The sequence below is a fragment of the Artibeus jamaicensis genome, unplaced genomic scaffold (genome assembly GCF_021234435.1).
Source record: "Artibeus jamaicensis isolate MK-2021 breed Jamaican fruit bat unplaced genomic scaffold, CSHL_Jam_final contig_851, whole genome shotgun sequence".
In the NCBI taxonomy this organism is placed as follows: Eukaryota; Metazoa; Chordata; class Mammalia; order Chiroptera; family Phyllostomidae; genus Artibeus; species Artibeus jamaicensis.
The window spans coordinates 20,081,971-20,097,577 of NW_026521986.1; positions in this window are offsets into that span (position 1 = coordinate 20,081,971).

Sequence of the window (15,607 nt, forward strand, 5' to 3'; positions counted from 1 at the left end):
ATGAAGAGCAAAGCTTTATTTTTATTTTCCCAAGAGAGGAAAAGGGCTAGGTGTGAAGAAACTCACCAGCCCTGAGGGTTAGGGGCTGTGAATTTTTATTGGATCAGAAAAGGGGGAGGGGGTTGTAGCTGGGTAGTCATGGCAATTAGTTGTAAATCAGAGGTTTCAGGCAGATAGTGAAGGCCTCAGTTTGTTTGGCTGTTACCTTTGGCCATTCAGGTCTGGAGGCCTTGGTCTGGTAAATCCTGTTTGTATCCCCCTGGGCAGGTGTGGGGAGTGGGATGGAGATCCTTTCAGTAATCTCCCCAGTCCTTGAGAACAGAGCTTCAGAGAAACAAGCTTAATTTTGCTTGGCAATTTAAAGGGATGAGAGAGAGCTAGCTAGAGTAAAGAGAGCCTCAAAGGGGATTTTCGTTCTTCAATTCGGTTATAAGCTGTCCCAATTCATAATTTTATGTAGATATCTTTAAAAAGATTATATTATAGGAATATATTTTTAAAAATGCTAATTTTATTTATTTATTTTTAGAGAGAGGGGAAGGGAAGGAGAAAGAGTGGGAGAGAAACATCAATGTGTGGTTGCCTCTCCTGAGTCCCCCGCTGGGAACTGGCCTGCAACCCAGGCATGTGCCTTGACTGGGAATCGAACCGCGATACTCTGGTTCGCAGGCCTGCGCTCAATCCACTGAGCTACACCAGCCAGGGCAGGAATATATTTTTAAAACTGCTAATTTTCAACTCTATTAGCAAATTAATAACGAATTAATTTAAAATCTGGCTTAAAACAACCTTTTAAAATTGTTCACTGTTAAAAAAAAGAGTCTTTAAGAGATTTTTCCAAATTAATGTTTTTCTTTAATACCAGCTTGGAAGATATTAATTGATAAATAATAATTGCTAAATTAGTTTATTAGACACACAAATAAATAATTATCTTACCCTGATTTTAAAAAGGATTCATGTTTTTTTATTTTATTCCCAGTTATATAAATCTTTCTTTATTACATCAGTGTACCTCCTCTAGTATTGCATGTAAATGCGAGTTATTACTTACTAGTGCTCTGAAATGTGTTAGCATTGTACAAACTCATTTTCAACCTTTATACCCTTGGCAACCCTAATAATCTGGATAGCTGGTTGCCTCATGCTGCTTACATTCTCTCATAAAGAATCCTAGGTGACCACATTCATTTAAAATATGTATTTTGAAATATTCTGTGTAAAGGCTCATATGCATGGTTTCAGAAATAAGCCATTTTTAATAAACTTAGTGTCTCCTAGGTATCCCCTCAAAATATTTCTTTATCTTACTCTCAAGATAACTACTCTCCTAAATTTATAATTTGTCAATTCCACAGGTTTTTAAAATATTTAATGACATGAGCAGGTTTCCTCACCATGGTGTGGTTTGTACCATGTGCATTTAAATTTCAAGTTGTTTCATATTAATCATATTCTCTTGCCAATAGCTCTGCTTTCACTCAGTACTATTTTTGTAAGACCAGTGCATGCCAGTACATGTGTCAAAAACTGTCTTGTTATTAATTTTTTTAAAATATGCTTTTTGGGACAGAAGGGTCCCATAACTAGAAACTATTTCCAAGCCTTCTTCATAAAATTTTGGACATAGCAAATCATACATATATGTATGTACACATTAGCTATATATAATAATGATAATATATAATTTATAAAAATAAATAATACAGCATAGAGCCATTCTCCAAATTAGCCAAAGTGTTTATAAGTATTTCAAGAGGAATAAATAATAATCAATGTAAGACTTTATCCATTGCTCAGATTTATGTTAAGTATGTGAAGTACTCATTGAAAAAATAGAAATATATTTTTAACACCCAAACTTAAAAAATAAATTAATTTAGTGGGTCACTTTTCACATTTTAAAAGAATTAAATAAGAAAAATAACACAAACAGACTTAATACACAAACTCAGTAATACTATTTTATAAATTATTTGTTTCAGATTACCATAAAGGGATTTGGTTGCATTGTTAAAATATTTCTCCAGAGGAACTGATATTTATAAATAAGTCATAAAAAAAAGGACAAAATTCAGGTGAATAAATAAAAATATTTTAATCCAACTAATAGATTTTAAACAATGAAAAGTTAAACAACCATTTACTATCATATTTCTTTCATCAAATTAAATAAATTTCAAAGTACATATCTTGAGGAAAAATTATGGAGAAATAAATTTTCTTCTACTTGGTTAAACAAGAATGTTTTGATAACGGTTACATTTTAGAAGTAAGGCTAGTTCTTTTTTTTGAGAAAGACTTATTTTCACCATGTATTCTTTGTTCTGATTATTTTTATCCTGGGCTAGTATAAATTTTTGAATCTGGTACTTTGATTTTTATTTGATTAATGGCAAAAAAATGAAATGCATTAACAGAGAGGCTTACTTGGAGAAAAATCTACTCCCAAGTTTACTCAGATGGTCAGCAGCATTTTCTTGAAACAGTGGATTTAAAGGCCCCGATTTCCCGCTGGCTGGTGATCGAAGGTCAGCTACTTACTCCCTTCTCCTGGAGGCTACTCACATTTCCCTGCCAGTTGGGTTCCTTCAACGTGGTGTATCACTTCATCAGGCCATAGAGGAAAACCTCTAGATGGAGTTCCAGAGTCTTTAAATAGAGATTCATAGCAAGAAGAAATTGTATGTACTGTAATTGCTGGAGAGACATTTAACCATCTTTGCCATATTTTACTGGTTAGAAACAAGTCATAAGTCTCACCTACATTCAATGGGAGAAGAATAACACCAAAATTAATCCCAAACATTCGGAGAGTATTCATAAAATATTCATGAAAAATTTAAATAAACCTTTTAATCCACTACATCACTCTAATGCTACCAAAAGCCAATTAAGAATTTTTTGAATTTAAGTGATGTGGAAATAAATTTCATGTCATCAGGAGATATAATTCAGAGAGCTTATATAAATAAATAATGTTTGCAAATAACACTTAGCATGTAAACATACATATCAGTAAAAATAATTACCAGATGCTATTGACCATTAGTCAAAGATTGCAGTGAGAATTTAAGAAAACATTTGAAATATTTGCATTCCATTGAGTGCTACCTTTTTTCCTGGTTCTCATTAATAGGCCAAGCCAGCGATACTCCTTTTGTATCAGTGTGCAAAGGGAGCATGGTGATAATTTGACTGAAAAGTAATAATAGCCCTTTCATCAGAAAAACAATATTGGACTTTATTTGTAGAAGGTTTAAGACAATAAGCTGATTTCACCAAGTGTCAATGTTAGTCCTTTAATAAAAAAAATTTTTTCCAACAAAACTTCTAACAAGGAAAAAATAATGTTGGTATAAGAACAGAAGTTTTGTCATGAGTTTACTTGTTTGTTAATATGTGGTCTCCACAAGGAGTAAAATATAGGAATATAAAAAAGAAAATTTGTTTTTGGTTTATGAAGAATTCAAGTAGCCCTTTAATTATCTAGTCTGTTTCAAGTACTACTGAATTTGGGGGGGGGGCTTTTTTGTTCTTTCTCTAGGAGATTTAAAATTACTGTTATTTTCATCCACTTGAATGTATGTGACATAAGATTTTGATGCTTCTGTTATTAAGAGTGGCCTCTATTCTCCATTTCTGAAAGAGAATGTCATACTTATTGCAAGAAGATATCCGTCAAACAAGCAGACGTGTGCCGCTGAAAGGGACCTTGGTTGAGCTTTGAGTAGATTACCTCGGGTTTGGGGAAGAGCAGACTTTCCTTCCAACTAACCAGTCTCTTTCCCAGTTCTTCACAGGCTTCTGCTGGGTCATCCCTCTTTCCAGTGTGGTCTTCCCAGGTTGTCCAGGCTAGACTCTTCCCTTTATGCAAACATTTTGGCTCCTACTGCACAGGCCTCAAAGTTTGGCTTCGTTGTCTGGTTTGTACTGTGCATTTACCTCCCCCGTGCCATCTTGGTTTCTACTGCAAATGCACCCAGCAGAGGAATTGTCCCTGCTATTTTTATTCCTCCCTTGGTAATTTTAGCTAATGACAGGGAGCAAGTTCTTCCTGCCCATTTCAGGAATGAAGTCCCCTTTGTAGAGAATGTGGCTACTTCTTGGGAACCTGTGAAGGCTGTGGCTTCCTAGTAAATCAGACTTAATATCCAACTCCATTTGCTTACTTCCTGAACTAACTAGCTACCCACGCTAACACTATTGCCAGAAAAATTTATTGAAATACTGAAATATAGGAGTTATTTTCTTTTTTATTATTGTGATATATTTTCTATTTGATATATTCTACATATTTCAGTGTCTCAGCTTGAGTTTTTTTCTAGTTTATTTACCTGTGGTTCTGACTTTCTGATTCTTAGTAATCTTGAGTTACAGTTACTTACATGTCGCTCAGTCAGTCATATTTTTTCCCTTGTCCTGATCACTGACATATTGTTTTTGTGATCCCTGTTTTTTTACACAGACTAAAATATTTGTTTTACTGTGCTGACTGATGCTTCTTTTTCATGTTGCTGGTACTGACTATTCACTGGGCCTTAATATAATGCATATATATTGGTTCATTAGTCAATATCTACCATTTGATTTCTTTCTTCAGTGTCCTGTAGTTTTCTAGAAATTAAGGAAGACACAAATAAATGGAAGCATATACTGTGTTCATCAATTGGAAAAATTAACATCATCAAAATGTCCATGCTACCTAAAGCAATTTATACATTCAATGCAATCCCTAATAAAATACCAATGACATATTTCACAGATATAGAACAAACATTTCAAAACTTTATATGGAACCATAAATGATCCTGAATAGCTGCAGCAATTTTGAGAAAGAAGGAAAAAGTAAGAGGGATCACAATACCTGATATCAAACTATATTACAGGGCCACTGTATTCAAAACAGCCTGGTACTGGCATAAAAACAGACACATAGACCAATTGAACAGAATAGAGAGCCCAGAAATAAACCCATGTCTCTATGGTCAATGAATATTTGGACAAAGGGGGCTGAAGCATAAAATGGAGTAAAAATAGTCTTTTCAACAAATGGTATTGGGAGATCTGGACAGCTATATGCAGAAAAAAAAAAAGAAAATGACTACCAACTTACACTATACACAAAAATAAACTCAAGAGGGATAAAGACTTAAATATAAGTTGCTACAACATAAAAATCCTAGAGGATAACATGTGCAGGAAAATCTCAGATATTCCACACAGCAATATTTTCACAAATTTGTCCCCCAGAGCAAGGGACATAAAGAAAATAAACAAATGGGACTTCATCAAAGTAAAGAGCTTCTGCACAGTTAAATAAAACAGCAGAGTGAGAAGACAACCAATCATGTGGGAAAATATATTTGCCAGTGATACTGCAGGCAAGGGTTTGATCTCCAAAATATATAAAGTACCCACGTGACTCCATTCTAGGAAGACAAACAATCCAATTAAAAAATGGGCAATAAACCTGAACAGATACTTCTCCAAGGAGGACATACAGTGGGCCCCAAGATGTATGAAAGGAAGCTGGGCATCACTAGCCATCAGAGAGATGCAAATTAAAACCACAATGAGATACCATTTCATACTGGTCAGAATGGCCATCATAACCAAATTAACAACAAGTGCTGTTGAGGTTGTGGAAAAAAGAGAACCCTAGTGCACAGTTGGTGGGAATGCAGACTGGTATAGACACTGTGGAAAACAGTATGGAATTTTTTCAAAAAAACTAAAAATGGAGCTGCCTTTTGACCTGGCAATTCCACTGATGGGAGTATACCCTAAGAATCTCAAAATATCAGTTCAAAAGTACCTGTGCACTTTAATGTTCATAGCAGCACAGTTTACAGGAGCCAAGGACTGGAAACAGTCTAAGTACCCATCAGTAAATGTGTGGATCAAAAATTATGGTACATTTGCACAATGGAATACTATGCAGCAGGAAGAAAGAAGGAACTCCTACCCTTTGAGACAACATGAATGGAACTGGACAGCATTATGCTGAGTGAGATAAGCCAAGTGGTGAAAGACAAATACCATATGACCCCACCTATAAGTGGAACCTAATCAACAAAACAAGCAAGCAAAATATAACCAGAGACATGGAAATAAAGAACAAACTAACAGTAACCAGAGGGGGGGAGGATAATGGAAAAAAAGGGGAAGGGTCATCAAGGAACACATATAAAGGACACATGGACAGAGATAATGGGGGTGGGGGAGGATTTAATGTGGGGGTTGGTGGGGCAGGGGAGAGTGGTGTGGGTAAAATGGAGACAGCTCTACTTGAACAACAATAAAAGAAAAGAAAGAAAAAAATTTACTATTTACATTTTTCTCATTAATACTTGGACAAGTACACTTCCCTCTTAGAATGCCTTCCACCTCCCTTGTCTGAGCATAGCCCAAGAGACAGGTAAACAGAGCAGTTTGTATTACTCCTGAATCACATGTAAATCTTTTGGCAAGTGTTGTTGATGGGATATAAAAGGATACATTACCTTAGAAAAATCAATCTCAGCATGTAAAAACGAACCTCAATTTTCGTTTCTTATTTTAAGGTAGTGAAGTTAAATGTAGCCCAAATGTATTTGTGTTGTCTAGTTTATTTTAGGGCAATTTAAGAAATAATTCTCCACTGTAAATTTCATGCTCAACTTTGAAATCATCAGTTTAGCAAGGGTGAGCTGTTATCCACAAGTTCATTCAAATTTAACTTCAGTATTTAAATATACAATGTAATTCAAATTGCCATCTTCCTGTTTCACAGTTAATTCTGGGAAAATTGGAGTCTAGCTGATAGAAGAACATTTTCTCTAATGTTAATTTAAATGAACAGATTTAATTTCATATGTGTTATAAGCTACCTAAATTTCCTGAGGGGGACTGTAACATTTAAAAAGAAATTCCACCCCGAAGTTATTCCCTACAGTGGCACAAGATTTTGGTAAAAGCATCTTCTAGAAACATGTCAACACTTGCGATAGAATATAATAAGCATAATTTCCGTGACAGATGCTCGGAATGCAAAAAGGAAAGAACAGTATTACTAAAGATTTTAGAGGTACCATAATTGAAGCAAAATTATTTCAAATGAGAAAAAAGTTTGCTAACGTTACCATTTCACATACGTTTTCAAATCAAATTCCTAAGTGATAATAGTCATTGACATGTTTGAAGCAGCAAGTCATAATATGGAATGTCTTCCCTTAATCTTACCAATAATATAATCTAGAATTTATTTTCCAAAGCCATTTCCTTTAGTTTAAACATATTCTTCTTGAATATTCTTTATTTTGGCTCTTCTTTGTCTTTATACATCTCATCGATCTTACTTTATTAGAGTTTAATAGAAAATCGATAGTTCAAGATGGCTCTATATTGCTGATCTCTTTCTGATCTGTACTCTCTGACCACAAATCTCTTGACAGCCACATACCCATTTTATCATTTTAACTAGTGGTCAGTTTTGTATTGTGCGACCCTCAGACACCCAGGTGGTCAACAAGCCAAAATAAACACCACTCACTGCAGATCTCACAAGTGGTTTCTACCCACGAGCTTCTCACAGAATCTTTTAGCATCGTTAATGCATGGAAGAAAGACCAGGGATGGTAGCTGGTTTCCAAAGAAGGCCATGCAAAAAAATCTTCTTCCCAGTTTTCCAGTTTTACTGTGTGTGTGTATTTTTGTCTCTATTGTATCCGGGTTTCCCCTTGAATTCTGAATGTTGGAATATTTGGCAATTTCCAGGGCCAAGTCAGAAGAACCCTTGAGATCTCCAAACTAGATACCCTTTTTTGAACTGTTTTTCTTGGGGTGATCTCTCTTGAAACCAAGTGCAGGTGCTCTGTTTAATACTCTTAACTGCACTGTGGGTTAACAGTCTGTTTGCTGGCGGTCCTACTTCTGCCAGCCATGCGACTGGACTACCTTGGACATGCAGCTCAGATGAGCATCTGATCATAACCACATGAGAGACCGATCCCACAGGAAAATTGCCCAGCTGAGCCCAGTCAAGCCACAGATTTGTAAGAAATTAAAACAATATTTTATATTAAGACTATAAAGTACCAAGATTTGCTAACAAACAGAGCACCATAAAGCAGCAAGAGCTAAGGGGACAGTCACCTACAAAGGAGTCCCCATCAGACTGTCAGCGGATTTCTCAAAAGAGACCTTACAGGCAAGAAGGGGCTGGAAAGAGGTATTCCAAGTCATGAAAACCAAAGACCTACAACCAAGATTACTCTACCCAGCAAAACTTTCATTTAGAATGGAAGGACAGATAAAGTGCTTCTCAGATAAGATCAAATTCAAGGAGTTCATCATCACCAAGCCCTTATTATATGAAATGTTAAAGGGACTTATCGAAGAAAAAGAAGTTAAAGAAACATGAACAGTGAAAGGACAACAAACTCACAGTTATTAACAACCACACCTAAAATGAAAGCAAACTAAAAGGACAGCTAGATCAGGAGTGGAAACATAGAAATGAAGATCTCATGGAGGGTTAGCAACAGGGGAGTGGGAGGAGGAGAAGGGGGGAGAAGGTACAGAAAATAAGTAGCATAGATAGTAGGTAGAAAATAGACGGGGAGGGAAAGAATAGTATGGGAAATATAGAATCTAAAGAACTTGAGACACATGGTCATAAACTAAAGGGGGGGTAATGGTGGGAATGGGGGGGTAGGGTGGAGGGGAATGAAAGGGGGAATAGAACAACTGTAACAGCATAATCAATAAAAAAAAACAGAGCACCATATAAGAAAAATAACTTCTTTAATATGTATACTGTTTAAAATAGCCAAAAATATGACAAAGTAATAAACTAAACATACACATATATTTAGCTACTAGTACTGAAAGTTAATCATTTTACTCATAAAAAAAGTTATTCAAGTAATTTTTAAAATTGTACCAATTATTTTTGCCAGCTTCTTATTGACAAGACAATGAAATCAACAAATTTCTAATAATGACAAAGTAGGTACAAGGAATTAATAGAGTAAATAATTATTGAGCACAAGCTACTCCATGACTCAATGAGTAAATTAAATATATGTGCCGAGTCATCCCTCAGTGTCCATCAGGGACTGGTCCAAGACCCCTGTGGATTCCAAATTGTATAGATGCTGAAGTCCCATGTATAAAATGGCTTAGTATTTGCATATAACCTACACATATCCCCCCATATACTTTCAATGTTTTCTAGATTATAATATTTAAAACAGTGTAAATGCTATGGAAATAGTTTTTATTCTGTATTGCTTAGGGAATGATGGCAAGAAAAAAAAGTCTGTACACGTTCAGTACAGAGGCAACCACAGTAGACCACATATTATATAGTATGTATCAACAACAATGTAACATTTAAAATTCTTATGTTTGGTTGAACCCATGGGTGCAGAACCATTACATACAGAGGCCCAATTGTATGTTACAATGTCAAAATTATGCAGAAATCAGTAAAAGTAATTCAAATTCACCATTCACCATAACTGATATCAAATAATTTGTTTCTTTGTGTCTAAACTACTTGAGTTAATTCTCACTAAATTAGTTGAAAGAATGTAGGTAGCTAAATGTTATTTAAATGATCTTCTGGAATATATATCCTTGCTACATCTCAAATGTGATCTACTCAGGACCCTTTATGATGACACTATTTAAAGTTCGTGTGCATACCTCATCATCATGTACACAGTTCCTCTTCTTTTATTTCTTTCACAATATTCATAATTGCTAGAATTATTTCTCTTTTTGTTTATGCTTGTTACACTACTTTGGAATGTAAGCCATGTGTAAGGAGTGGTTTGATCTCTCTTGTTGTCCCTAAAATAGATATCCCAATACATTCCTCATGACTTGAATGTTGCCTGAGACAGTTTAGGCCCTCAGAAATAATTGCTAATAAATTAATGAAGTTAATTTCCTAATGCTTCTCATTTGGTGCTGTAGATTGCTAGCAGAATAAAAGAAACAACACAAAAACAAAAATCTTTTGCAGTAAAGAAATAGTTTTCTCTCTTGCTCTGTAATTTAATTTATAATCTATACCCTTAAAATACTCTTCTCTTTAGTATTACCCAACATGTTGAACTACTTGATAGAAAAGACGACTACAGAATCACGAGGCATGGGTGCTGATTGGAGGTTTCTCACATAAGTCTATGGTCAAGCCAAGTGGCAGAAGTTGTTTTCACCCAGTGCCTTCATCATTAGCATATCTAGTTATACCTGTGGGTGCTGTCCCAGTGTTGTTCTGTCTACCTGACAAAATATTTAATACGAGATACATTGAAAAGGTAAAAGCACTATAGAAAAATGAAGTAAGATTATTGTAAATATTTAATATCATCCTTAAGTCAAACTTAAATATATTTTTATTACCACTCTCTTCAGTGTTTGTGGTAATATCAACTGGCTGATGTAGCCTAATTGATTTTTTCACATGTGATACAGCTATATTTTTCAAAAAGAAATAGCTCCATTTTTCAAGGCACTGGCATCTTCAAGTTACACACACACATATTTACCTATGTAATACATATATAAATAACTATTTAGTCATAACAGCATGTGAGAAAATCCAACTGACAAACTATTTTCATTTAGGTCAATTAATTAACCAATTAATTTATATCTTCAAATTCTACTTACTGCATGTTTACTCTGTACTGTTTTTGTGAAATAAAACCCCAAACAAACACATATACCTTGCCTTAACAATTTTTATTATAGTTTGATTTTAAAAATCTATCCAGGCAATAAAATATGCACATTATTTTCATTTTTGTCATCAAATAATTTAGATACTGTTCAAAGAGTGTTGCAAGAAAGGCCACATTCAACCATTCATGCATTCACTTAACAAAGTTTTATTATTGTGCTACACGTTTAAGAAAAAAACTAGAACACTGCCCAAAACTGTAAGATTCTCAGGAACACAAGTATTGTAGTGAATTGATATTTGTTCTCATAGACCATTCCAAGTAGCATTAGAATGAACAAGTATGTTAACCAACAAGAAAGATGGCCTAGTCTTGTTGATTGATTGCCAATATATGATTAATAACCCCACTATTACTGATATTTGGCAGGTAGAAATATTTGAATGGCAAGTCAGGGGAGCTAGCTTGTACCTTAGAGCCACCACTACAGATGATTTTTTTGGAAGTAGGAATAAAGTCTTTATAATTTTTTCTCTCCAGGTTTTAAATACTTAGTAGCCCATCAAAGGGAGGGTGAAATTGTCATTTGGTTTAAAATCAAATTGAAAAATGTTCCCCAAAGTGTAATAAAAGCTTGCAAAGGGTATCAATATTATGGGGCATGGTTTAATAGTGTCTGCCTGAAGTTTACATGTAGATTTGGATTGTTGTAAGCAGTTTAACTTAAAAGGATAAAATGGCAAAGGCTTAACAGATCTCAGAATTATAAACCAAGAAACAGTAATTTGTTTGGCAGCAAGAAATATTGTCAGGTATACAGATTTTATAGGTTCTTGTTTTCACTTAACATTGAAAAGTAGGAATAAAATCCTTGTGGTTGCATCTTTCTAATTCCCACAAGGGAATCTCTAAATGTCTATAAACACTAAGGAAATCACAAGCATCAAACCCTACAGAGCATTTAGTCAAATCAGTGTAGACATATGTTCCTTGTACACTTTTGAAGTTCATCAATCACGTGGAGTTGCCATGTGCAATCTGAAAAGATAACTCAAGGTCTAAGAAACATTGACTCTTAGAAATTTAGCTCTTACTTTTCATAGGGAAGAAATTTGGGATTGTGGGGAGTCCGACAGTTCCTTACTGTCCTAACAATATATGATTTGGACAGATGCCACCAATACATGTACCACATTTCCCAAAATGTTTCTTATAATAAATGGCCACTTTCCTTTTTCATAAATTTTCAGTTAAAAGCATAAAGTATTTACTTTCATTATCAGCTCTAATAATTTGTAGTGAGTGAGTTTATCAATTTCACACAGTAAAGTCAATCTTTATATGACAATCCTTTGTAAATTGTTAGGCTCAAGTACTTTTTTAAAATTAGTAGTCATTTACTATTTAAGCTTCAAAGAAAATTAAGCACAAAACATTTTTGATGTTTTGTTGTAGCTAAAATGATGATGCCATTAAATCGAGCGACTTCTGAGATGGCTGACTGGAGCACCTGAAGACCTGGGTATTGGGAAGATGTGAAGAGCAAAGCTCTAAAGGGACAGCTAGGACGATAGAAAAGATGTGGAGTGTAACTAATAGGCATTCCATTCATGTCCAATTCCCTCCACCCCACTTTATCATTTTGATTGAATTCAGGAACCAACAAGATCAACCAACATATTTTATATACCTGCATTAGGAAGGGTTCATAAAATGAGTGAAAAAACATTTGAAAAATGAATATTGCTTAATAATACTGGTAATATGGTGTAACTCAGGAATGCAGTGTCCTTGGATTCAGCATTATATACTCAAGTTCATCTTACCTTTCTGTGTTCTACATATTCATAGTCCTTTCGGTACATTCTCGCCACTGACAGCTCACCTCATTACGGCAATCCCAGGCAGACAGAAAACATAGTGTGCACATATATCTCAGGCCCTGTGCTGTCCATGAAGGACAAAGTGATAACATAGGGAAATTTCTTCTTGCTCAGTTTGGGTAATATTCAGTCCTACACATCCAATTCTGCATTAGGCTACATTACAGCTTATAGCACTCTGAAGTTTTGAGTCCAAAATTAAAATAATGTTATATAACACAAATGGGTGAATAAAAAGGAAAGGTCAAATAGAAGGATGTAAAAGGTAAGAAGAACTATTATTATAAAGAGGAGTTTAAAATCATTATTTTGTGTCCCAAAATACAGAGAAGTGTCACAGTAAGACGTAATAAATAATAATGGGTAATGGCATTTAATAGTAAGTTCAGTTAATATCTTCTTTATGGCTCACAATTCACATATTAAGCATGGTAACACATGCTTAACACATGTATATATTTGCAACCACACATGCAAACTTGTAAATTATCAAACATGCAAATAGAAGATATTGTTTCCTGGGAGGAAAACAGACAGACTGATAGGTGAAGTAGCATTATAGACATGGAATCCCAGCTTTAGTATATCATGAAGAGTCTGCTTACCTTTGGCAAAGCCAGACTGCAAGTGTCGTGACCAGGATTCCAGGACAGAGGGACCACATACGCTTAGGGATGTGCTCTGAAATAGTGAAAGGCCCTTCATCAGGGATGTGGCCTTGTTAGAGGGGAGGAAGTATCTGAAGCTCAGGAGCTGGTCCTTTGACTGAGCTAACTTAGAACTGGCCATGCCTATTGATCAAAGGGGAGGAGAAGAACCCCCAAATTAGGATTGATTCATCCTCCACAGGTCTTATAGGCCACTTTATAGGTGGGCAAATAGACACTCATAGAGTTTAAGTAACTTATCCAGGATGATATAGCAGATAAGTATTGATAGAAGTCAGACCTGTAATTTTATCTTTTATTCATTATCTTCACATAGTGAAATGGGAAGCTCTCTGTGATTATCTTCTGAAATTATTTGAATAAGGTATGAATTTTTTGTTTCTTGTAGGTTTTATAAAATTTGTATGAGGAAATAATTGGGGGGTTGTTTCTTAGTTTTTGTGTTTTGTTTCTGATAGGATATTGTGGAGATATCAAGAATTGTTGATTAATAATTCAGTGTCTTTCTCTTTGGTTTATTTTGGTTTTCTATTTTTTGAGGTAATTTTTATAAGTAATATTTTTCTAGAGAAATTTTAATCATGTTTTAATCTATATCATTATATTATTATAAAACTGCATTATATTATACAATTATTTTTCTAGTTAAATTCAGTAATTTGTATCTGTGCATTTTTCCTCATGCATTTTATCTTCCTACTTTTTTGATAAGCCTTCCTGATTTGTGTCTTCTTTATATACCTATTTTATACATCTTTCAGTCTTGTCATCAGTATGCTTTCTTTAAATCTTAATCATATTCATAACTTAGTTTACAGCAGTTTTAAAGTTCCTTTATGTTCACTCCATCATCTTTGTTGGTTTGGGTGTGTTTCTACTAATTAATTGATTAATTATCTACTAGATTTGGGTCACATTTACTGCTGCTTCATATACAACACCTCCTAATTTTTTAGTGGATTTCTGATTGGGTATATGGGATTTGTTGTCTTCCTTTAAAAAGTGTTGAAGTTTCTTTTGATGGGCTTTATACTTTCAAGGTTTGGTTTTAAGATTTTTACAGGGCAGAACTAAAGTGCTAGGGCTATCTTAGCCTTAGTCCTTAAGCGTGACTCTTAGGTAGTTTGTACTGATTGCTTAGAACATTGAATGAGACTTCTGCAGCCTGGTTGCTTGGAATTTGGAGGTTCCCTCAGCCCTTTATGAGGTCTGAAAATTATCACTTAGAGCTTCCTATATTTGTTATTTGCCTAGTTCCATAGAGTTTCAGCTTTCTACTTTAAAAGTATAGATTAGTATGAAGTCAAACATTCTTGGCTCTGTTTTTAAAGGATCAGATTTAAAATGTTTGAGGAAGAATATACATATAGATCGCAAAAGAAAAAATGCCTTAATGGGAGCTATACCAAAGGCTGATTTATTCTGTGAGCTGCGCAAACAAAGGACATGTAAATTCTAGAACCTTGCTAATTTCACAGAACCAGTAAAGGCAAAGGAAAACAACTCATTTAAAAAAATTAGCACACACTCTTAAAGGTTCTTAATCTCCCTTGATTTAGGCACACAAACCTGAAAGGCACAAAACTGAATACCCTCCCCTGTGGATAAATAGATAAGAGTATTTCATCAAAAAAGAATGAAAAACAAGTCAACAATTATAAACTAACAGCTCATCTTGAAATGCTGATTACCTTGCAGTTTCCCAAGACCTAGTCAAGGTCCCCTCAGGAAACTGCTTGCAACTCTGATAATACAGACTTTTTCTGAGAGACCCAACAAGAAGGTTAAGACAAGACTCTTAAGAGACTAACAATAGCAGAAAGCTATGAACACTCCTTGGCTGAAGGCCACAAGGAGGGGCTGCCTTCAGAAACTATATCCTGGAGGACATAGCTGCTGCTGTCAACTTGACCGTGAGTCAGAAAAGGTCCAGGGGCAAGTATAACCAACTTCTGTCATTCTCCATCTTCTGAAAACTTTCCATTACCTCACATTTGGCAACTGTCAAATAATCTGATGGGATGGGGTAAGGGAGAAGTTCAAGTCCAGGGCAAAAAGCAGGGAGGAAAAGGGTAAAAATTGTCTTAGAGAGTGATGAGTGTATAAACAAGTGGAGAATAAACAAACACACTGAAGGGAAGACAAACAGAGGCACCTCTTATTTCTTCGGGTGAGTATTTTATTTTATACAGATTTTTGTTGCATTATCCCCCCCCCACCTTTTTTTGTTCTAAAATATACATGGCAAATTCCTGAGGGAAAGTTAATGAAATAATGAACCCCAGAAGTTTATTTAGCTTCTTTCAGAATATGTGCACTTAAAAGAAATCAATAAGTGTGACATAACATTTACAACTCACTCTACTCTCTCTGCAGA